Source organism: Rhinopithecus roxellana, chromosome 18, assembly GCF_007565055.1.
Source record: "Rhinopithecus roxellana isolate Shanxi Qingling chromosome 18, ASM756505v1, whole genome shotgun sequence".
Lineage (NCBI taxonomy): Eukaryota > Metazoa > Chordata > Mammalia > Primates > Cercopithecidae > Rhinopithecus > Rhinopithecus roxellana.
Window position 1 is genome coordinate 51,965,715 of NC_044566.1, and position 17,379 is coordinate 51,983,093.

The 17,379-nt window shown below is 39.4% G+C and overlaps 1 protein-coding gene across 2 annotated transcripts in view; it reads left to right on the plus strand.

The window, feature by feature from the left end:
* FOXO1 (forkhead box O1) overlaps nucleotides 1-17,379 on the plus strand; it is a 111,284-nt gene that overhangs the window by 53,561 nt on the left and 40,344 nt on the right. The gene's annotated exons all lie outside the window — the stretch shown is intronic.

Here is a 17,379-nt window from a genome sequence, read left to right on the forward strand (position 1 = left end):
TGATTAACATTTCAGACTTACAGTCCTTTCTGTGTGGTAACTTTTTTGTTTTTTTTAAACACCAAACTGAAAATAAAAATTGATTTAGATTAGGGATGTTGGAGAAGCAGATCGTAAAGGGAGAAGGCCTCTTTGCAAACCACATGTAACTATGTCACATCCTTATGTGCGTCAGGAAGAGAGAGATGATAGACTAGTGACCTTTCACCATATCTCTTTTACTTCTAGCCGTTCTCACAGAGATCCTGCCCTCCAATACACACATCACCGCCAAAAAGAGGACACTTGTGACTTTGCTATCCCTTATTGACCAAGTGATAATCCTGATGGAGAAATAGGGTTTACAGGCATGAGGTGTTCTTTTTCACCCAGATTTCAAGGTTTAAATACTGGAGATCATCTGACAGCCTTCAAATTGTGGCTGATTAAAGTTTAGTTCTTCACCTCTATCTTGCTGGTGAAAGGAATACGAAGACAGGGAGAGTAGAGTTTGTGGGTCATTCCTCTTTTAAAATGTTGCCGTTAAAATCGTAGATCAGCTGATACCCAGTAGTCCTCCTTTATAGGAGGGAGATAGTTCCGGGACCCACAGTGAGTGCCTGAAACTGTGGATAGTATCAGACCCTGTGTATACTACGTTTTTCCCTATACCTACATACCTGTGATAGTTTATACGTTAGTCAGAGTAAGAGATTAACAACAATAACTAATAATAAAACAGACCAATAACAACAGTATACTGTAATAAAAGATAGATGAATGCAGTTTCTCTCTCAAAATATCTTACCATATCGTACTGCAAGTAACAAAAAGGTAGAAAGTGAAAACTCAGGGAAGGAGTACTGTATATGAAATTGACATCAAGGAAACAAGAAATGTTGGGCCTGGGATGATAAAATTTCTTGACCACTGACATTGTTGGGCCAGCCTTCTTTTTGAAAGAAATCTCCTTAGGCATGCTTGCGCGCATTTGTGTACGTACATATGTGTAGCACACACACACAAGTCTCTTCTGTTTTCTTCCTTAAGGTTGAAAACCTGAGGTGTCATCCTGATAATTTCATGGAGACCCTGCAACATTTTCTCCATCATACATGGCACTTTCTCTTCATAGCTGTGTTTATGATATGCTGTCTGCCTGCTGTGCTCTGTCCATTTGAGCTTTCTAAAACCCTGTAGTAGAAGTGGGGAAGCCTAGATTTTGTTGGGGGGATCCAGGGTCTCTATGGCATGACAGCTGATAAATGGAGAATGGATAACTGTAACCCTTGAGTCAGTGCATTTTCTGCTGGCCCGCTCAGTCTACTGACCCTGTCTTCAGTAGGCCTGTAAAAAGGCAGGGCAAAACCTAGCCCTCTAGTGGAGTTTTTATTTTTATTTTTGTTTATTTATTTATTGAGATAGGGTCTCACTCTGTTGCCCACGCTGGAGTGCACTGGCGTGATCTTGGCTCAATCCCCGACTCGTGGGCTCAAACGGTCCTCCCACCTCAGCCTCCTGAGTAGCTGAGACTAAAGGCATGCACCACCATGCATGGCTCATTTTTTGTATTTTCAGTAGAGACGGGGTTTTGCCATGTTGCCCAGGGTAGTCTTGAACTCCTGGGCTCAAGTGACCCACTCAACTTGGCCTCCCACTGTGCTGGGATTTACAGGTGTGAGCTACCGTGTCCAGCCTCGGTTTTAATATTTTACTGTTGACAATACTGTAGCTGTGATGGGAGGAGGGAATTAACAGGGCTCATGGGAGAGTGCTGAGCACCATCCTCTCTCCCAAACACAGCTTCCGTGTGTTTTAGATGTGTTCTTTCCCTATCATGCCATCCATGTTTAGGGGCACGAGACGAGTCAGGTGAGGAGGGATTGGGCAGGTAAGTCCATGTGAACCCCTCTAGCAGGGTTTCCCCCCGCATCACTGTTTCAAGGACATAGGATACAATTATGGCTTAACTCTTTTAATGTACAAAATCAGCAGATGTGATGAATATTTTTAGCTTCAAATTTGTGTTACACACTGAGAACCTTATGTATGATTCTAAATTTATTGGTCGGTCATATCCTGAACTATACACTGTATGTACCTAGTAATCTAGTATTGGTTACAGTGATGCTGTCTTAAGTTTGTTTGTTTGTTTTAAATAATGTCTGAACCTACCATAGTGGTAGCACTCTAGCACAGTTTTAGGTAACGAATAAGATTGCATTCTGACATGGTGTCATAAATCATATCTAAAACCCGTGAGGTCACATAGAACTTGTTTATGTAACAGGATAGAACAAAACTCATTGTTCTGAGAATATATTGCGCACTCATTTTATCCTCAGTCACGATGAGTTTTACAGCCTATGTGCAGTATTGATGCCACTGAATAAGCATTTATTTTTGATAAAGATATAACTTTTCTCCTAACATTCAGTTGAGAGGTTGCAACAACTAAGACTTTGCATTCTGGAATTTATGTATACGTATGTGTATAGATACATGTGGTTTTTAAGGCCTGGCAACCTTAATGAATACTGGTAGAAGATTTTGGCTGTCTTTTAACAGCATTACCACGTGGTTGACCATTTAAATAAGCAGCACTTTATCTCGATGTAGTGAATGCATTTCACTGATTATTTTGGCAAACCAGGGTATTTGTTGGTTACAAGCATAATTTTCTCAGTTTATGTTATTTTTCCTTCTAGATGTTTGTGAGCTATTGTTTTTATAGCCTGTATTGAAAACATGCTTTTTCTTTTTAAAATGGATTGTAGAGCTTTGTTAATAAAAAAAATTTAAAATAAAAATGGTAAGGCGGAATGGCTTAGTTATTTTTGTATTTTCCTGTAAAAACAGCCTCAGTTAAGTGAGCCACAATGAGCCATGATGTATTTCCTCCATCAGGATGGAAAATAAGCCATTTATTATTTCAGGTCTGACTCACAGTGAACCTGCTGACACTGGGATGTTTTAAAATCATAATCATAAGGAACAGGTTAGGGCAGAAACTTGGACGCTGGGCCTAGGATTACCTGCTTATTACAGTGTTTTACAACTTGGATGCTTTAGGTTTTCTGGCACAATGTCCTAAACCTCACACACTAAACACCCCCTTGTTGTACAATTATTGCTTGCTGGTTTTAGATGGTGCCAAATAGACAGATGCCTCATCATAATTACCATTTTTAAAAATTTCACTGTTATAGATATATATAAATAGGTTGTTATCTCCTCTCCCTTCCCTCAGTACAGTATGCTCATGCTTCCACAAAAAGCACCCCGGATGTCCTTAGTTAATAAAGACGGGCAGCTGAGGAGTGAGAGTGTGGCAAGTGGATGCAGCGTGTCCTCAGTGTCGCAGGGTACATAATATTAAATTACATGTGATTGCAAAGGAAAGCAGTTACATCGAATACAGTTGTCAAAATTGTCATAGGGTAATAGATGTGCTTCTTTATCAATACATTAAATAATATTTAGTGGTGGGTCACTGTAATTTTGAGGTGGAGATGAATAAACAATATTTTGGATTTTTGACAGCAGCTGTAATGTGAAGGCATCCAATTTCTATTGTTGTCAAAGTCACAGGTACTGCCAATACTGTGATGTGTTGCCTACATTCGTAATTGGAAGAAATGCTAAATTTTAATGAGTGACTCATAAAAATGTGTTTTTTCCTATCCAAGGTCATGAATCCCTTGAGTTCTGTCCATGGGCTCCAGGTTAAAAACCCTGGTCCTTGAGGAATTTTTTTTTCCCACCCTGAAGAATTTCTTTAGGCATGAATTTGAATATATGCAAATAAAGTTTTCCTTGAAGACAGTGCTATTCTACTAGCTTTGGTTCAAAAATAGGAAGACATGTTTACTTCTTGTTTTTGTAGTCAGTTCTAATTATCTGTAGTCCAGAATTGAAGAAATTAGCTTTCATTTCCCTGAGAAAATCACTTACTCCTTTGACATCAAAAGAAGGATGCACTGAAACCATATTTTCTGTGGTTTTGAGTAAACAGACTTAAATTTACAAATACTCATGCATATAATTCTATACACACTCTAGGCATATTAATACAGTGTAGACTGATACATATATAGAAATTACATCCTTTCCAAAGTAAGTGTATGCATCTCCTTTGTAAGACAGAAGGAAGAATAAAGAAAGCAAACAAATTAACTTTGTCATGGCAAGCAGAAGGAAAAAGAGGCAGTAGGCTCCCAGTTTGGTATTCTACCCTCCAGATGACTTTATTGCATAATGTGTTTTGTCATCCAAACGTAATTTTATTTCGGGTCTACTGAGCTTCAAAAATTACAAATGATAATGATAATTAATTAAATTTGAGTAGTTTTAATGACATTGAGCTGTGTGCTGGAATGGGAAAATGGCACAATTGAAGGGCATTTACATTGAGTGTCATTGTTTAAAGTTACCCTGATTTGGAGGCCCTTTAAAAATACCAAAAGTCATTGTATTTTAATATTTATTTCAGCTGAAGGTTTTAAAACAGCTTTTAAAAATCTTGAGTACTTGCAGTGAAGATACATGTACCCTTTTCCCACCCATCTCTAGGATCCATCATATGAGCTGAAAATTATCTTTAATAAATTAACCATGATCATGACAAATCTTACTTGACTGCTTTGAAGGAAAAAGGAGGCATTTTGTGATGTGACAGTGAAAGGATAACATTTTCTGCCACCCTCTTATATAATAACTACCTTAAGAATCAGGAAAAACCTTGGAGATGACACTTCAATTTGTAGACATTGTTCTTTTCTGAAGAGAATCTGAAAAAAGCTAGCCTAGAGAAATTAAGAAAATGTAAAACAGAAAAAGAATAAGGTGATTGCTACTTCAACAGCGAGCTAATACTCTGAGGGGTTACAGCAGTGACAGATAAGGAGAAATATGCATTTTTGACTTGAAGGATAACACATTGTGATTATCAGTCAGCTTTTGCTCCATAACAACTCCCAAAGTCTCAGTGGCATGCAACTGTATGTATTTATTTATTGCTCACATGTATGAGATTCCCTGCAGCAGCCTACTCCATGTGTCTCACTTTGAGGCCTTGGCTGGAAGGTGAGTAACTAGGGTAAGTTCTTCTCATGGTAGTGTCATGTGCAAGAGGGCAAGCCTGACTGCATGAGTATGTTTCAAGTCTTTGCCAGCATCAGATTCCCTAGCATCCCATTAGCCATAGCATCTCTGGAATCAAGAAGGAGTAAAGTGTGCTTTACCCACAAGAGGCCGTAGAAGTACAATTACCAGAGAGTGAAGAATTGGGACCGATAATTCTGTCCTACTACAAATGCTAAAAATGTTAGCAACTGAGGGTAGCTTTTGGTTATGATATTATATGGTGCTGTCTTACTGCCTTGGCTTTTGTCATTTCTTCTGCCCCAAGAAACACTAGTTCAGTTTTTCATATGGACATGGACTGAATGTAACACACCATGAGAGACATGTTACTATCAACTAGGTAAGGGACAAGAAAGAGGGTGCATGAATTGAGCCAAGACTTAAGAGATCTGGATTCAAAATCTGGTTCAGCAGTGTAACTATTGGGGGACTCCAGGCAATTCATGTAACCTGTTTCTGTCGTGGGCCTCTTGTTCTGTAAAAGGAAGATACTGGGCTAGCCCATCTCCTTAGTTCTTTCTACCACTAGAATTGAGATTTGATTTCTTATCTGTAGATACAGGTTTTATTTATTGGCACCTCCATTCCCACCTTTATGTTGGCGTAGGCTCAAGGCAACAGAATGACTTTAGTAGACGAATGGGGTTAAAAACATTGAATGTATAGAGATGTATTACCTATGTGTACAATACTAAATAGTGTGGAGTAATGACTGTTGAATGCTGTGTTTGGGGTTATAGAATCTCCCCTATAGGCTTTAAGCTCCCTGATAACTTTATTTCCTTCTCTCCCTCCCACCCACCCACCCACCTACCTACCTACACACCCACCCACCTACCCACCCACCTACCCACCTACCTACCTACCTACCTACCTACCTACCTACCTACCTACCTACCTACCTACCTACCTATCTAATACAGTGCCTGACTTATAGTATAGCACTCTAGGAACAAATGGTTGAAGGAAGAAACTCTAAGTGGGAAATTAGTAGGGAAACAATTCCCTAGCCTGAAAGTGTGTCCAAGAAGAATGATGGTTTTCTGGTGCTTATATTTATTGCCTAGGATGGACAGCTTTCTGCTTCAGAGGACTGGGAGTGTTCAAGCAAGATTGACATAGACATTTGACCCCTTGCTGTGTTCCCAGCATTTTGCTAGGCGCTCAGGGTGTAGCACGAGGAAGCATGGTTGTTGCCCTCCGGTTTTTGTCTGGAAGACAGATGTGTAAACGGAGTTGCACTGTGCCTTCTGTACCAGAGGCCCAACCAAGGCATAGAAGGGCCACGTGGGAGACATAGGGAGATCTCACTTGGAAGAAACCTGGGTCTGGTCTTGATTGAGGAGTGGGGAGAAGTTGGGCGGATCTGTGGGTTTGTAGAGAACTTTCTGGGAAGGGTGAAGTGGCACAATATTTTTTGGGGACCTAACTACAAAGTCTGAAGGGAAAGGCAGGGTGAGACAAAGCTTCAGAAGCAGACAGGGTTAGATCTGAGAACCTTGCATGACATGACCTTGGTCTTTACCTGATGGAAAAAGGAAGTTACTGAGGAGTTTAAAGCAGGGGCAGGGATGTGATGAGATAGGAATGGCAGTGAGGAAGTTGAATGTGGGAGCTGCAGGGACCTGCAGGCTGTACTATGACTTGGGGAGGATGGAGAGACAGTGGAGGGGCATGAGCTGGGCTGACATCTGGCAAGTAGTGTCCAGGATGGACAATCACTCTTACAGTCCTTCTCAGTCCCTTTTGGCACCCTGCCTCTCCCCCAGCCCCACCATAGAAAATAACATGCTGTGCTGTCACTTAAAACCCCCTTTTCATGGCTGGGTGTGGTGGCTTACGCCTGTAATCCTAGCACTTTGAGAGGTCGAGGATGGCGGATCACTTGAGGTCAGGAGTTTAAGACCAGCCTGGCCAACATGGTGAAACCTCGTCTCTACTAAAAATACAAAAATTAGCCAGGTGTGGTGGTAGCACGTGCCTGTAATCCCAGCTACTCAGGAGACTGAGACAGGAGAATCACTTGAATCCAAGAGGCAGAGGTTGCAATAAGCCAAGATTGCGCCACTGCACTCCAGCCTGGGTGACAGAGCGAGACTCTGTCTCTAAATAAAGAAACAAACAAACAAAGAAACTAACCAACCATGTTGCTGGTCCCTGAAATAGTCAGTTTTAGGCTATATAGCTCTGGGTGATGAGAGATATGGTGTAGTCTGTTTTGAAGAGTGATAGAAACTCAGTTTGGAAAACTGTCAACTTGATAGGTTTAAAACCACCTTGGTCAATAAAGTGATGGAGGTTATTTTGATCTTCAGTTTTTACATTTGCTCTACCTTGCTAGATAACATTTGGAAAAATTGTTTTTCCACAGTATTTTGGTTAAGTAGAACATGCCTTTCAGTAAATTCCACTACATTATTGTTAGAATATGTTTTTTGTTGTTCCAAATTTGTTGATATTTTTATTATTGCTTGGTCGATGTACGTTTTCTAGATTATTAGGCTCATACCTACTACTTTTCAATACTTGTCAGCTGGTAATCAAGAGATATCTCTTAGTGGTTAGTGTCAGCAGCATTACTGGTATAATTTGTAGCCTTCTTTCACACACTAGCTTTCCACACCTCCAAGCAGGTTCAGGGCTTACGTAGCTACTGATACATATGTACTGCTGGCAAGTGACTAGAGAGGTGGAAAAGGGAGTTCCTTGGGGGTTTAGGGGCTAGAAAAGGTCACCATTGGGTTGGAACCAGGAAAAAATAGAGCGCACACCTATGGTGAGCACTGTAGTATAGGTAGAATTTCAACAGGCTGAGGCTGTATTTGGGCCAGATTGAGAGGAGATTCGGGGGAGGAGCAGCCTGGACAGAGGGGAGCAATTGAGTAGTACAGTTGGTTGGATTTGTGTGATTGGAGTTAAGGCTGGAGAAGTGGGAGCCATGTCCCCATAATTTCTTTTTGAGGATAGGGAGCTATCGAGTAGGAAATGTGTGTGTGTGTAATGCTGACAGTAATACTGCTAGGTTACAGTTTTAAGCACCCGTGAGCACTGGAGTGCTTAGTATTGTAACAGAGCATCTGCAGGCACTCTGGAATTCTCTTAAAATATCCTGGAATTTTCCTTGATCAGGAAAAAAAATGATATGGTTGAGCAGTGAATTTAAAGAGTTTTATTTTTCTGTTTATTTACTGCTATAAACATTTGTTAGTAACTGTGTTTTATTATTGAGTTGTCCACACATTGTGTGGTTTTGGTGACTAAAAATGAAGACTGGATGACCATTGACTAAAAATACTTATTTATATGATATTTCATATATAGATCAACATATACATATATATATATATATATATCAGGTTTTTAAAAAGTAGATGATGAAGAACATCATTACTGATTTACTTAAATCAAATATGTGCCAGTTTTTAAATTCTGGAAACAAAGATTCCAAGTTTCTATAGCATTTAACATGATTATTCATAGCAAAATCTGCATTCCTGAGGCTGGGAACTAGAGGAAAGGGTTTGTGTGAAATAGGAACCAATTGAATTTTAGAAAGGATGTTAACATATAGCTGTTTTACTGTCTATAATGTTAAATGAACACACTTTTGGTTTCTGTCTGGAAAAAAATTAACATCTTAATCTAGTGTGTGATTCTTATACATAATACTTTTTAGGGATGACAGTAATATTTACAAATAGGTGAAAAAATATAGAGTTGTCTGGTTTAGACTCCTGTTGTCATGGCATGTTTAAAGAAGAAAGCTCCCAGCAGAGAAGGGCTTGTGATGAAGTAGCATTACCTTTCAGTTAGTTCTCTGTAGTATAGATTATGTGTATGTGTCTGCCTGGTCATAGTTGCTGGTGGCTAAGTGTCCTTGCCTGATGCCAGTATGATTCTGGGCTGAATGTACATGAATCAATTCTAATATAAGTGTAAATAGCACACGGGAAGATAAACATACCAAGAGAACCACATACAGATCATGTGGTTTATTCCAGAGGCAAGAATAATAATAATAAAAAAAAATTGACATCAGATTAATTATGAGATAGTTGAGTGAACTCAGTCATACGCACACATTAAATATCATGTAGGTACATGCACATACATATACAGTATCACTAACTAGATTTTTCAAAAGATTGCCTTGTAAGAACAAATGACACTCACACATTTAAAGTGTTAATAGTGCTTCTAGGTGGTATGTCTTGTCTTTTTTTTTTTTTTTGGTGGAAGTTGCAAAATTTAGGCTAATTTTGTCACATTCAGTATAAATCACACAGTTAAAAAGCTGCTCTGTAGTTTTCCCAGTCTTTGCCCCATTTTGGCACATAAGTGTTTGGGGTAAATTTCTGTGGTGACACCATCATCTACTCTAGCTTTCTCACCTGATGTTTGCTTCCCCCGCACACCACATCAACCCCAGCTCTTAATTCCCTTGACAAAACACACTTCATTGTTGTATATGGCACTCTTGACTGCTAAAGCTAAGCTCTAGTACAGTAGTTGAGTTACAGTTTTCTTGAAACTCAGTTGTGCTTTTTCAGATGTGTTTGTGTAGTAGTACTTGTTTTCCTGATAAAAAGTTAGCTGTTAAATATGAATGTGAAAATAATTATCTTTAGGAAAAACTAAGTTGAACCCCTTGAAAGACTTAAGCTGCTGATAAATTATTACAGTCAGACCCTGTAAGATTAGGGGAAACCATGAAGAACCTCTGTAGTTGGATTGATATGAAAGGGGTTCAGTTGGATTCCTCTTCCACTTGAAAGAAACCCAAATTGTAAATCTGTGGTGACAATATACTGTGGGTTTATAAGAAAGAATGGAAGCCTAGCCAGAGTATCTTGATTCCAAGGTTTGCTGTACCTCAAGCACAGTTACCTGTATATTTTTAAGGCAAACGTTTAAGGAATACATATACATATACACACGCACAACACAAACACACACACATATAAGGTATACATACTTTTTTTATTTATAATATATGTATATATTTAAAATCCTGTGCTGTAACTCAACCTTTTTTTTTGGATTCATGTGCCGACTAGGGTCTCCATCTGGTTTGGGTTGGATTGGAATTGGATAACACCTTTCCACCTAATAGTCAGCAGCATTAAGAGCATTGATTGCCAAAAGGCCATAGCTAACCTACTTTTTTTAGGATACATATTGTTTCTCCTCCTTACCCTGTAATAAAATAAGATTTATCTTAAACATGTGCTGAGAAGCCTAAAATGGAAATACACGGTACAGGCATAGTAAGCTGGGAGAGACCTTAAGGACCATTGCCAACTCCCTAAATTGCAACTGAGGAAATGACTTCATCAGATTGAGATCTCCATTAGTGGCCTAGCTGTGCAGTGATGTAGGCAGTGAGTGCATGAACAGAGCATGTGTGGTGTTCATTCCCATCCATCTATCACTCATCCCACATGAAGTTGCCTCTGGATTGGGACCTTGAACACTTACTAATTTTATGGTAGTGTAACTTGGAGAAGACTTATCAGGTAGGTGAGCTTGGTAGTGTGTTTTGCTTTGTTTTGCATTTGGGTCATCTTCACATGTGTCAACTAAGAAGGATTTGCTGCTAACCTATACCTAAATCTCTGACACAAAACCTGGAAAAGCCTTAAATGATTGGCAGGTAGTGTTGAAAGGTGCTGTATCAGGGCTTTGTGAATCATGCCATCTAGATAGAATGCATTGTGTTGGAATGAAATTAAAATAACTTTTAAAAAATGTAAATGACCTTGGGTAGAAAAACACCAGCATTAAGAAAGCTGTTTTAGCAGGTGAAGATAAATCTCTCCTCCTTCATGTTTGAAATAATCTTTTACATTGCTTGTGTGAATTTCTTTCTTTTTTTCAGGTACACTGATTATGCATCTCCCCCCACCCTCCACATTTATTCCCCTAAGGGATTGATATTAGTTTTATGCTTTGAATTTAAAAATTTTCTTGTCTTCAAAAGTGAGACTGGGGAGAAAGAGAAAAGACTTTAAAATTTTTCTTCGAAAGCTTTTAGTTATATACCTATTCCTTTTGAAAATTTCTCTGTGGATAACAGGCTTAGTTTCTTGCAAATGACTAATTTAAATGCCATAGAATATGTTTAGATTCACTGTCCCATGGTTGTTCCTGCCACATTTCTTTTGCTCAGATTCACCTTCAGAAAGTGAGGGAAAGGGAAAGAATATTAAGCATATTATGCCTGCAATCAAGGCATAGGTTGGCTACTTAATTTGTAGTTAGTAAAAAACCACTGTGATGGAACTGAAAATATTAATAAATTAAGAAGAAAACCAGATGCTTGTCTTTTGCTTTAATGGTGGGACTAAGGTTTACATGAATCTTTCTATGTGTGTGGTTTCAGCTAGTGCCTCTTGGCTCTGAAAGGTATGCATATGTAATTTCATTATTAATGATAACGTAGGTACCTCTCTAGAGAGTTCTGGTTACTGTATTTTTAAAACGCTAACATTTGAAAATGTAGATACAATTCTGTTTTTTAAAATTAATAGATCTGAACTGTGATCTTTGGTGATATCTCCATTTCGAAGTATTTATCAAATCAAGACATTAATGGTACAGCAGTACTAGTGCAAAGATGCTTAGGTATTGTTCTGTATTTTTCAAAAGAATAACAAAGCAAGAACAACATCTTTTAGAAGCGTGCCTAAAAAGGTGCCAGTCTGACCAAAAAACCCATTTCATCACTGAGAATTTTAACAGAAATTTAAAAAAGTATTACGTTGGAGAATAAATGTTTAGTACATTGGACAGTTCAGAAGATTGATTTATTCAGGTTTGCTTGGGGGCTTGAGAACAAATACGTGTTTAAATTTGTATATATAATTTAAAAAAGCAAATTTGAAAACTAGGAAAGAGTCAGCCATATTGTTTTAATTAAACAAAATTATCACTACTTATTTAGCAGTGCTTCTACTTTGTTTTCTATGCATTATCTTTTTGAAGCCACCGGTTAATGTATGTATAAAGCTTGCCGGCTTTTTTGATTAACAAAGTTCAGTCAGTGAATAATGTAAAATACTACTAACATTATTGACAGCATAACTGGAAAGTGACTTGAGCACATAACAATCACCTTTAAGTCAAAAGTTAAATTCTTGTTATCATGTTATTTATTGTTTTCCTTTAGAGAAGAGATGCATGCCTCATCTTAGGAATTATTTAATATCCTTCAAAGACTGGACTTTAATGAACAAATTTGTCGTGTGGCGGAAGTTACTATAGTCTGATGAAAGGGAAAATAGCTGCAAAGAGGAGAAAACGGGTGGTGGGGGGTGTTGAGGTATAATAATCTGTAGCTGTGGGATGGTTTTAGACAGACCAGACATAGCCTAGACTCATGTTTCTAAACATACATTAATTGCAAACCTTGATCTCAAGTTTTATGTTTTTCCATCACTTTTTAGCTTTAATTTGTAGTAGATTGCTTGAGGAAAGACCCCTGTTGATTGGTTGTAATCATCTAAGATTTATGATGATTAGGAAGTCTAAATAAAAGTCTTATTGGATCCAATTTGGACATAAATTTGAATTCCCAGTTTATTGGATTGCCTTGAAATTTGCATTGGTAATATGCAAATCGAGTTAAGAGTCTGGACTATCAAAAGCACCTTAGGAGTAAATTAGACGGTTTGGAAGCTCCATTAACTCTTTCAGAGTACTAAGCTACTATTTAGTCTACCCAAACAGTAATTTACTAAGTTTAGCATACCCAGACAGTAATTTGCAAAGTAATACCTTGAAGATGCTGGAAGGAGTTAATGAAGCTTCTGAAATATTGTGTTTTTTGGGAGAATCTGACTCAGCATTTGCAGTAGTTGGAGTTGAGAAAAGGCGACTTTAAATTTTGAATGCCTAATTGGCAGGAATTTTTGCTAATGCTACAGTCTTTGATTTTTATCATACTCCTACCCTCTTCCTGTCAGGTTTCACACTCCTTTTACTAATTTATGTCAATGCCCCCCAAGGTAAAGCCCCTGTGCACTTCTGTGGTGGTGCCTTCTGACTGGTTCAGCCTGTCACCTTGACACACACACAGATGGTTTCTGGAGGCCCATTTAGTTCCAGCTGTCTTGTTCTTCACCTCTCATGTCCATCTCTCTCCATCTTTTCTCCTGAACTTTGGTCTAATTTGTCACCTCAGTGAGGACCAGATGGCTGGCTGTTGTTTTGAACTCGTCTTCCTCTTTGAAATGGGTTTCTCCTCCTGAGGTCATCAGGTTTTGAACAGCACTTACCATCATTTTTTAGGTGAGGATAGCTTTCAGTGCTGGATCATTGGGAAAAACTCCAATTCAACTCTTTTGCCTCTGCAGTGGAGCATGGAGTTGAGGCTTCTTGGAGTTTTCCTCTTTCGCTTCCCCTAGTTGGCTGGAACCATTTCATCATTTCATGCTTGGGTCACTACACTGGTCTTTTCATCGGCTTGCTGCCTCCGGTTTCTTCCTTCACTCTGCTGTGGGCAAGATGACGCATCACTTTAATTATAACATTTCACCTCCTGAAACATCTTCAGATACTGTGCTACTTTGAGGATAAAATCTAAATCCTTTTCCTGGGCATCAAGACCACTCACCATCTGAAAGGCCCATCTTTCCAGCTTCCTTCCCTACAGATTCCTCTACCACCCCTCCCAGGCCCGAGGAGGGGCACTCCCTCCCTTTGAGGTATTTTACACTTCTCTGTGCTCCTTAGCAGGGCATTCCTTTTCCCTACCCACCCTATCTAGAACCACTCAATGAAAAAAGCCAGGCTCACAAAGACACATGCCACACAATTCCATTTGTATGAATTTCAACAAACCGGCAAAACGAACGTAAGTGCTAGTAAGTGACAATACCTGTGGGTGGTGATTTCACAGGGTACACATATAAAACTTCATCCAGCTATACACAGCCCATTTGAGCATTTGGCTGTGTGTAAATTAGACCTCAGTAAACCACTGCCCATCGTGTAAGGCTGTGATGAGGCTTAAATTATATAATGTAGTATATAAAATGCTGAGGGCAAGGCCTGGCATGTGGGGGAAATCCCATCTCTTTTAGACAGAAGCAGTTGCTCTCACTCTGAATTATATGGCAGATATATTCTTCCCTGACAAGAGTAACTCTGCAAACAGACCTTGTAAGCTTTTTTTTTTCCCCAGTGTGTTTTTCACTTGACTTTTATTGCCATGTTTTGCTCAGTTGGTATTTTTGGTTTAATATGGATATACTTGCTTTTTTTCTTGTTTATAGTGTACATTTTTGATCAATAGAAATAATGACAGTAGGGTGTGTTGTAGAAGGCTCTTAATGGATTAAGCAATTCCCCCTTCCCCCAAAACATTGCACATATCAAAAAAGAACTTTATCTTAAAAGTATTTCATACAACAAACAAGATTTATTTTCCCAAGTCATCTAGTTACCAGAGAAGCATCCATAAATGGTACTTATTAGGAAGGCATATGACTAAGGAAGACTTTGCTAATTGAGCTGTGAAAATGAAATAATAAACCATTTTGCGAGATGGCAAACTTTAGTGTATGTATTAATCACTTGGGGATCTTGTCAGTTCTGATTTAGTAGGTCTGGGCTGAAGCCCAAGGTCCTGCATTTATAACCAGCTCCTAGTGATGCCAGTGCTGCTGGCCCCAGAACCACACTGGGAGTAGAGCAGAGCTAGGGGTGTATTCAGGTTCAGAGATGGGACATTATGAAGGGCAAAACAAGAACTTAGCTCATAAAAACCACCCCACAAATTTGGGTGGGTAGTGACCTTGTGAACCACATTTATGTAAATATTCCTGAAAGAATCCATTCAAGAAAGCATCAGCTTGTCTTTTAAAGTTTTGATGTTGTGTGATTTTTTTTTTAATGCTAGTGGAAAAGACTGGTTGATTTCATTAGTTTGTTTTTTGTTCATTCATTTGTTTTTCTTCCCTCTTGCAAATAATATATCAGAAATGGTCATGAATTTGATCAGAATTTTAGGGAAAGAAATTTATTTGTGTGAATGCCCCTTCTTTAAAGAAATAGTAACAACATCAACAAAAAAGCCCCAAAAACTGAACTAAAAAGTACCATCCTGCCCATTTGTTACTTTATTTCATGCATAGTACTTGACAAAAGTTGCTATTCTGTGCCATATGCCATCTGAAGAGCCAGTTTCACCGATGTTCCATCTTCTCACTTAACCATGAGTAGATTTCCATTTCCCTCCTCTGAACTGGGGTCTCTTTCTTTCCTTTGTTCCCTTTTGCCTATCACAGTCTTGACTTGGTAGAGGATATTATGCCCTGTCAGGATCTTCAACCTCTGTTAGCCTATGATTTGAAACTGAGAAAAGTCCAAGTTGGAAATTGAAAATGAGAGCCTGATGCTCTTAGGCGGGGAAAGCCTCTGAGGACTTGGCCCGAGCACCGCCCCCACCATAACAGGTTAACAGGAAGAATGTGGCTCTGCCTGCCGGCTCCTGGGCACATTCCTTTCTGTTTGGGGACTGAAGTACTGGACACACACATTATTAAATTACTTAATGAAGATTTTGAAGCACACCTCTAATCCCTTTGAAAAGGCCCTTTGAGCTGGAGAAGGGCATGTGGGCAGTGAGAGAGGCGCCTTCACACTGGTGAACAGGGCCCCTTAGAAGCTCCCAGGGTGCGAGTCAGCAGCACTCCAAGGCTAACCATTACTTTCTGCCCTGAATTGGCGGAAGAGACTTAGGGGAAAGTTCTTTCTAAGGCAGGACCGTTTACCGAGGGAAGATGTAGGGTTTAGGCTCCAACCTTGACTCAGCATTGTCATTTACATTTTGACACAGGGCACCTTGTTGAAGCTATGACTAAGGGCCTCCAGGTGGTGGGCTGTCATTTATCGGTCCTGATCACAGTTAGGGATGCAGCTCAGACTGATAAAAATGGACCTTGGGCTCTGTCAGAAATGTGTGCAGTTGAATTACATAGGTGATTCTGATAACAAAGATGTTTTTGTGTTCCCACTACCCTCTTATTGGGAAGATGTTTGCCTTAGAGAGTGAGAGAACAGGCTCTAAGGCTGGGTGACCAGGAACTCATCTCTGGCAACAAACTCCAGTAGCCTTTGTCTTTATCTTGGTAATAATAATAATAGTCCTAATAGATTCTGGGGTTATTGTGGTGATTGATTGAGAATGTATAAGGAAAGACTAGATATTAAAGCATTAATCACGTGTGACTAGCTGTGAACAGCGGTTTTGTAGGTTTTTGCTTTTAGTAAATAGGCTCCCCCATGTGATCAATACTAAACTGACAGCAAAAGAGCAGCCCATTCTCATTACGCCATGCTTGGGGAGATGAGTTGCTGCTGGCTCATGAAGGACACATTCTTCTTGATTTAGGGAGGTGGAATGAGAATTTAGGCGCTGTCTTCCTCCCCTTTGGGGTACCTTGCTGTCCTTTGACAGAATGAGGATGAGAGGAGGTGGTAGGAAGGTAGGGGAGGATCAATGATGAGATGGCATTGGGGACAGTGGAGAGAATGGTTGTGCATATGATTTACGGTCTTTCTTTTCTGTATACTGTAGTGCTTAGATGAGTATGCAGAAATCAAGAGTTATCAGTGATGTTTGAAAATTAGATGTTGCTGGCATGGAACTTCTGTTCTTATTGAGAACAGAGCCTGCTCAGTGACATGTATATTTAGTACAGTAAGACAGTTGCAGAAGGATGGCCCTGATGGCGACAGTGATAATCCTAACCCTAGACGCTCACTGGCTGGTCACAAGTACAGGATCTCACTGGAACCTCACTGGTATCTATCGTACTTCTTTTATAGTTGAGAAACAGAAAGCTTACGTAATTTGCCCAGGGTCATGTAACTAAATAACTGGCAGGGATTTGAGTCAAGATCTCCAAAGCTACATCTCTTCCTAAAGCTAGTTTAAAATTTCTTTTGTCAAATATGGAGTAGCCCACAAAGGCTGTATGCAAGGTAGTCTTCAGAAAGCTTACATCTTAACCAAGGCACGTAAGACTGCAGAAAGAAGCGATGTTAGGCATTCCTGATAATAATGGCCTGGATGACAGCAGTCCTGCTCCATGGTCACAGACCCCAGCTTTCCGCCAGAACATAGCTCAGGACTCCTGAAAAGCATCCCATTTGGGAGCAAGTGGGGTTAATTTCCTTTTCATGGAAGGAAAGATTAGCTTTCATGCAAACATTCGGTCCATTTGGCCATTTAATAAGAAGAATGAAGTC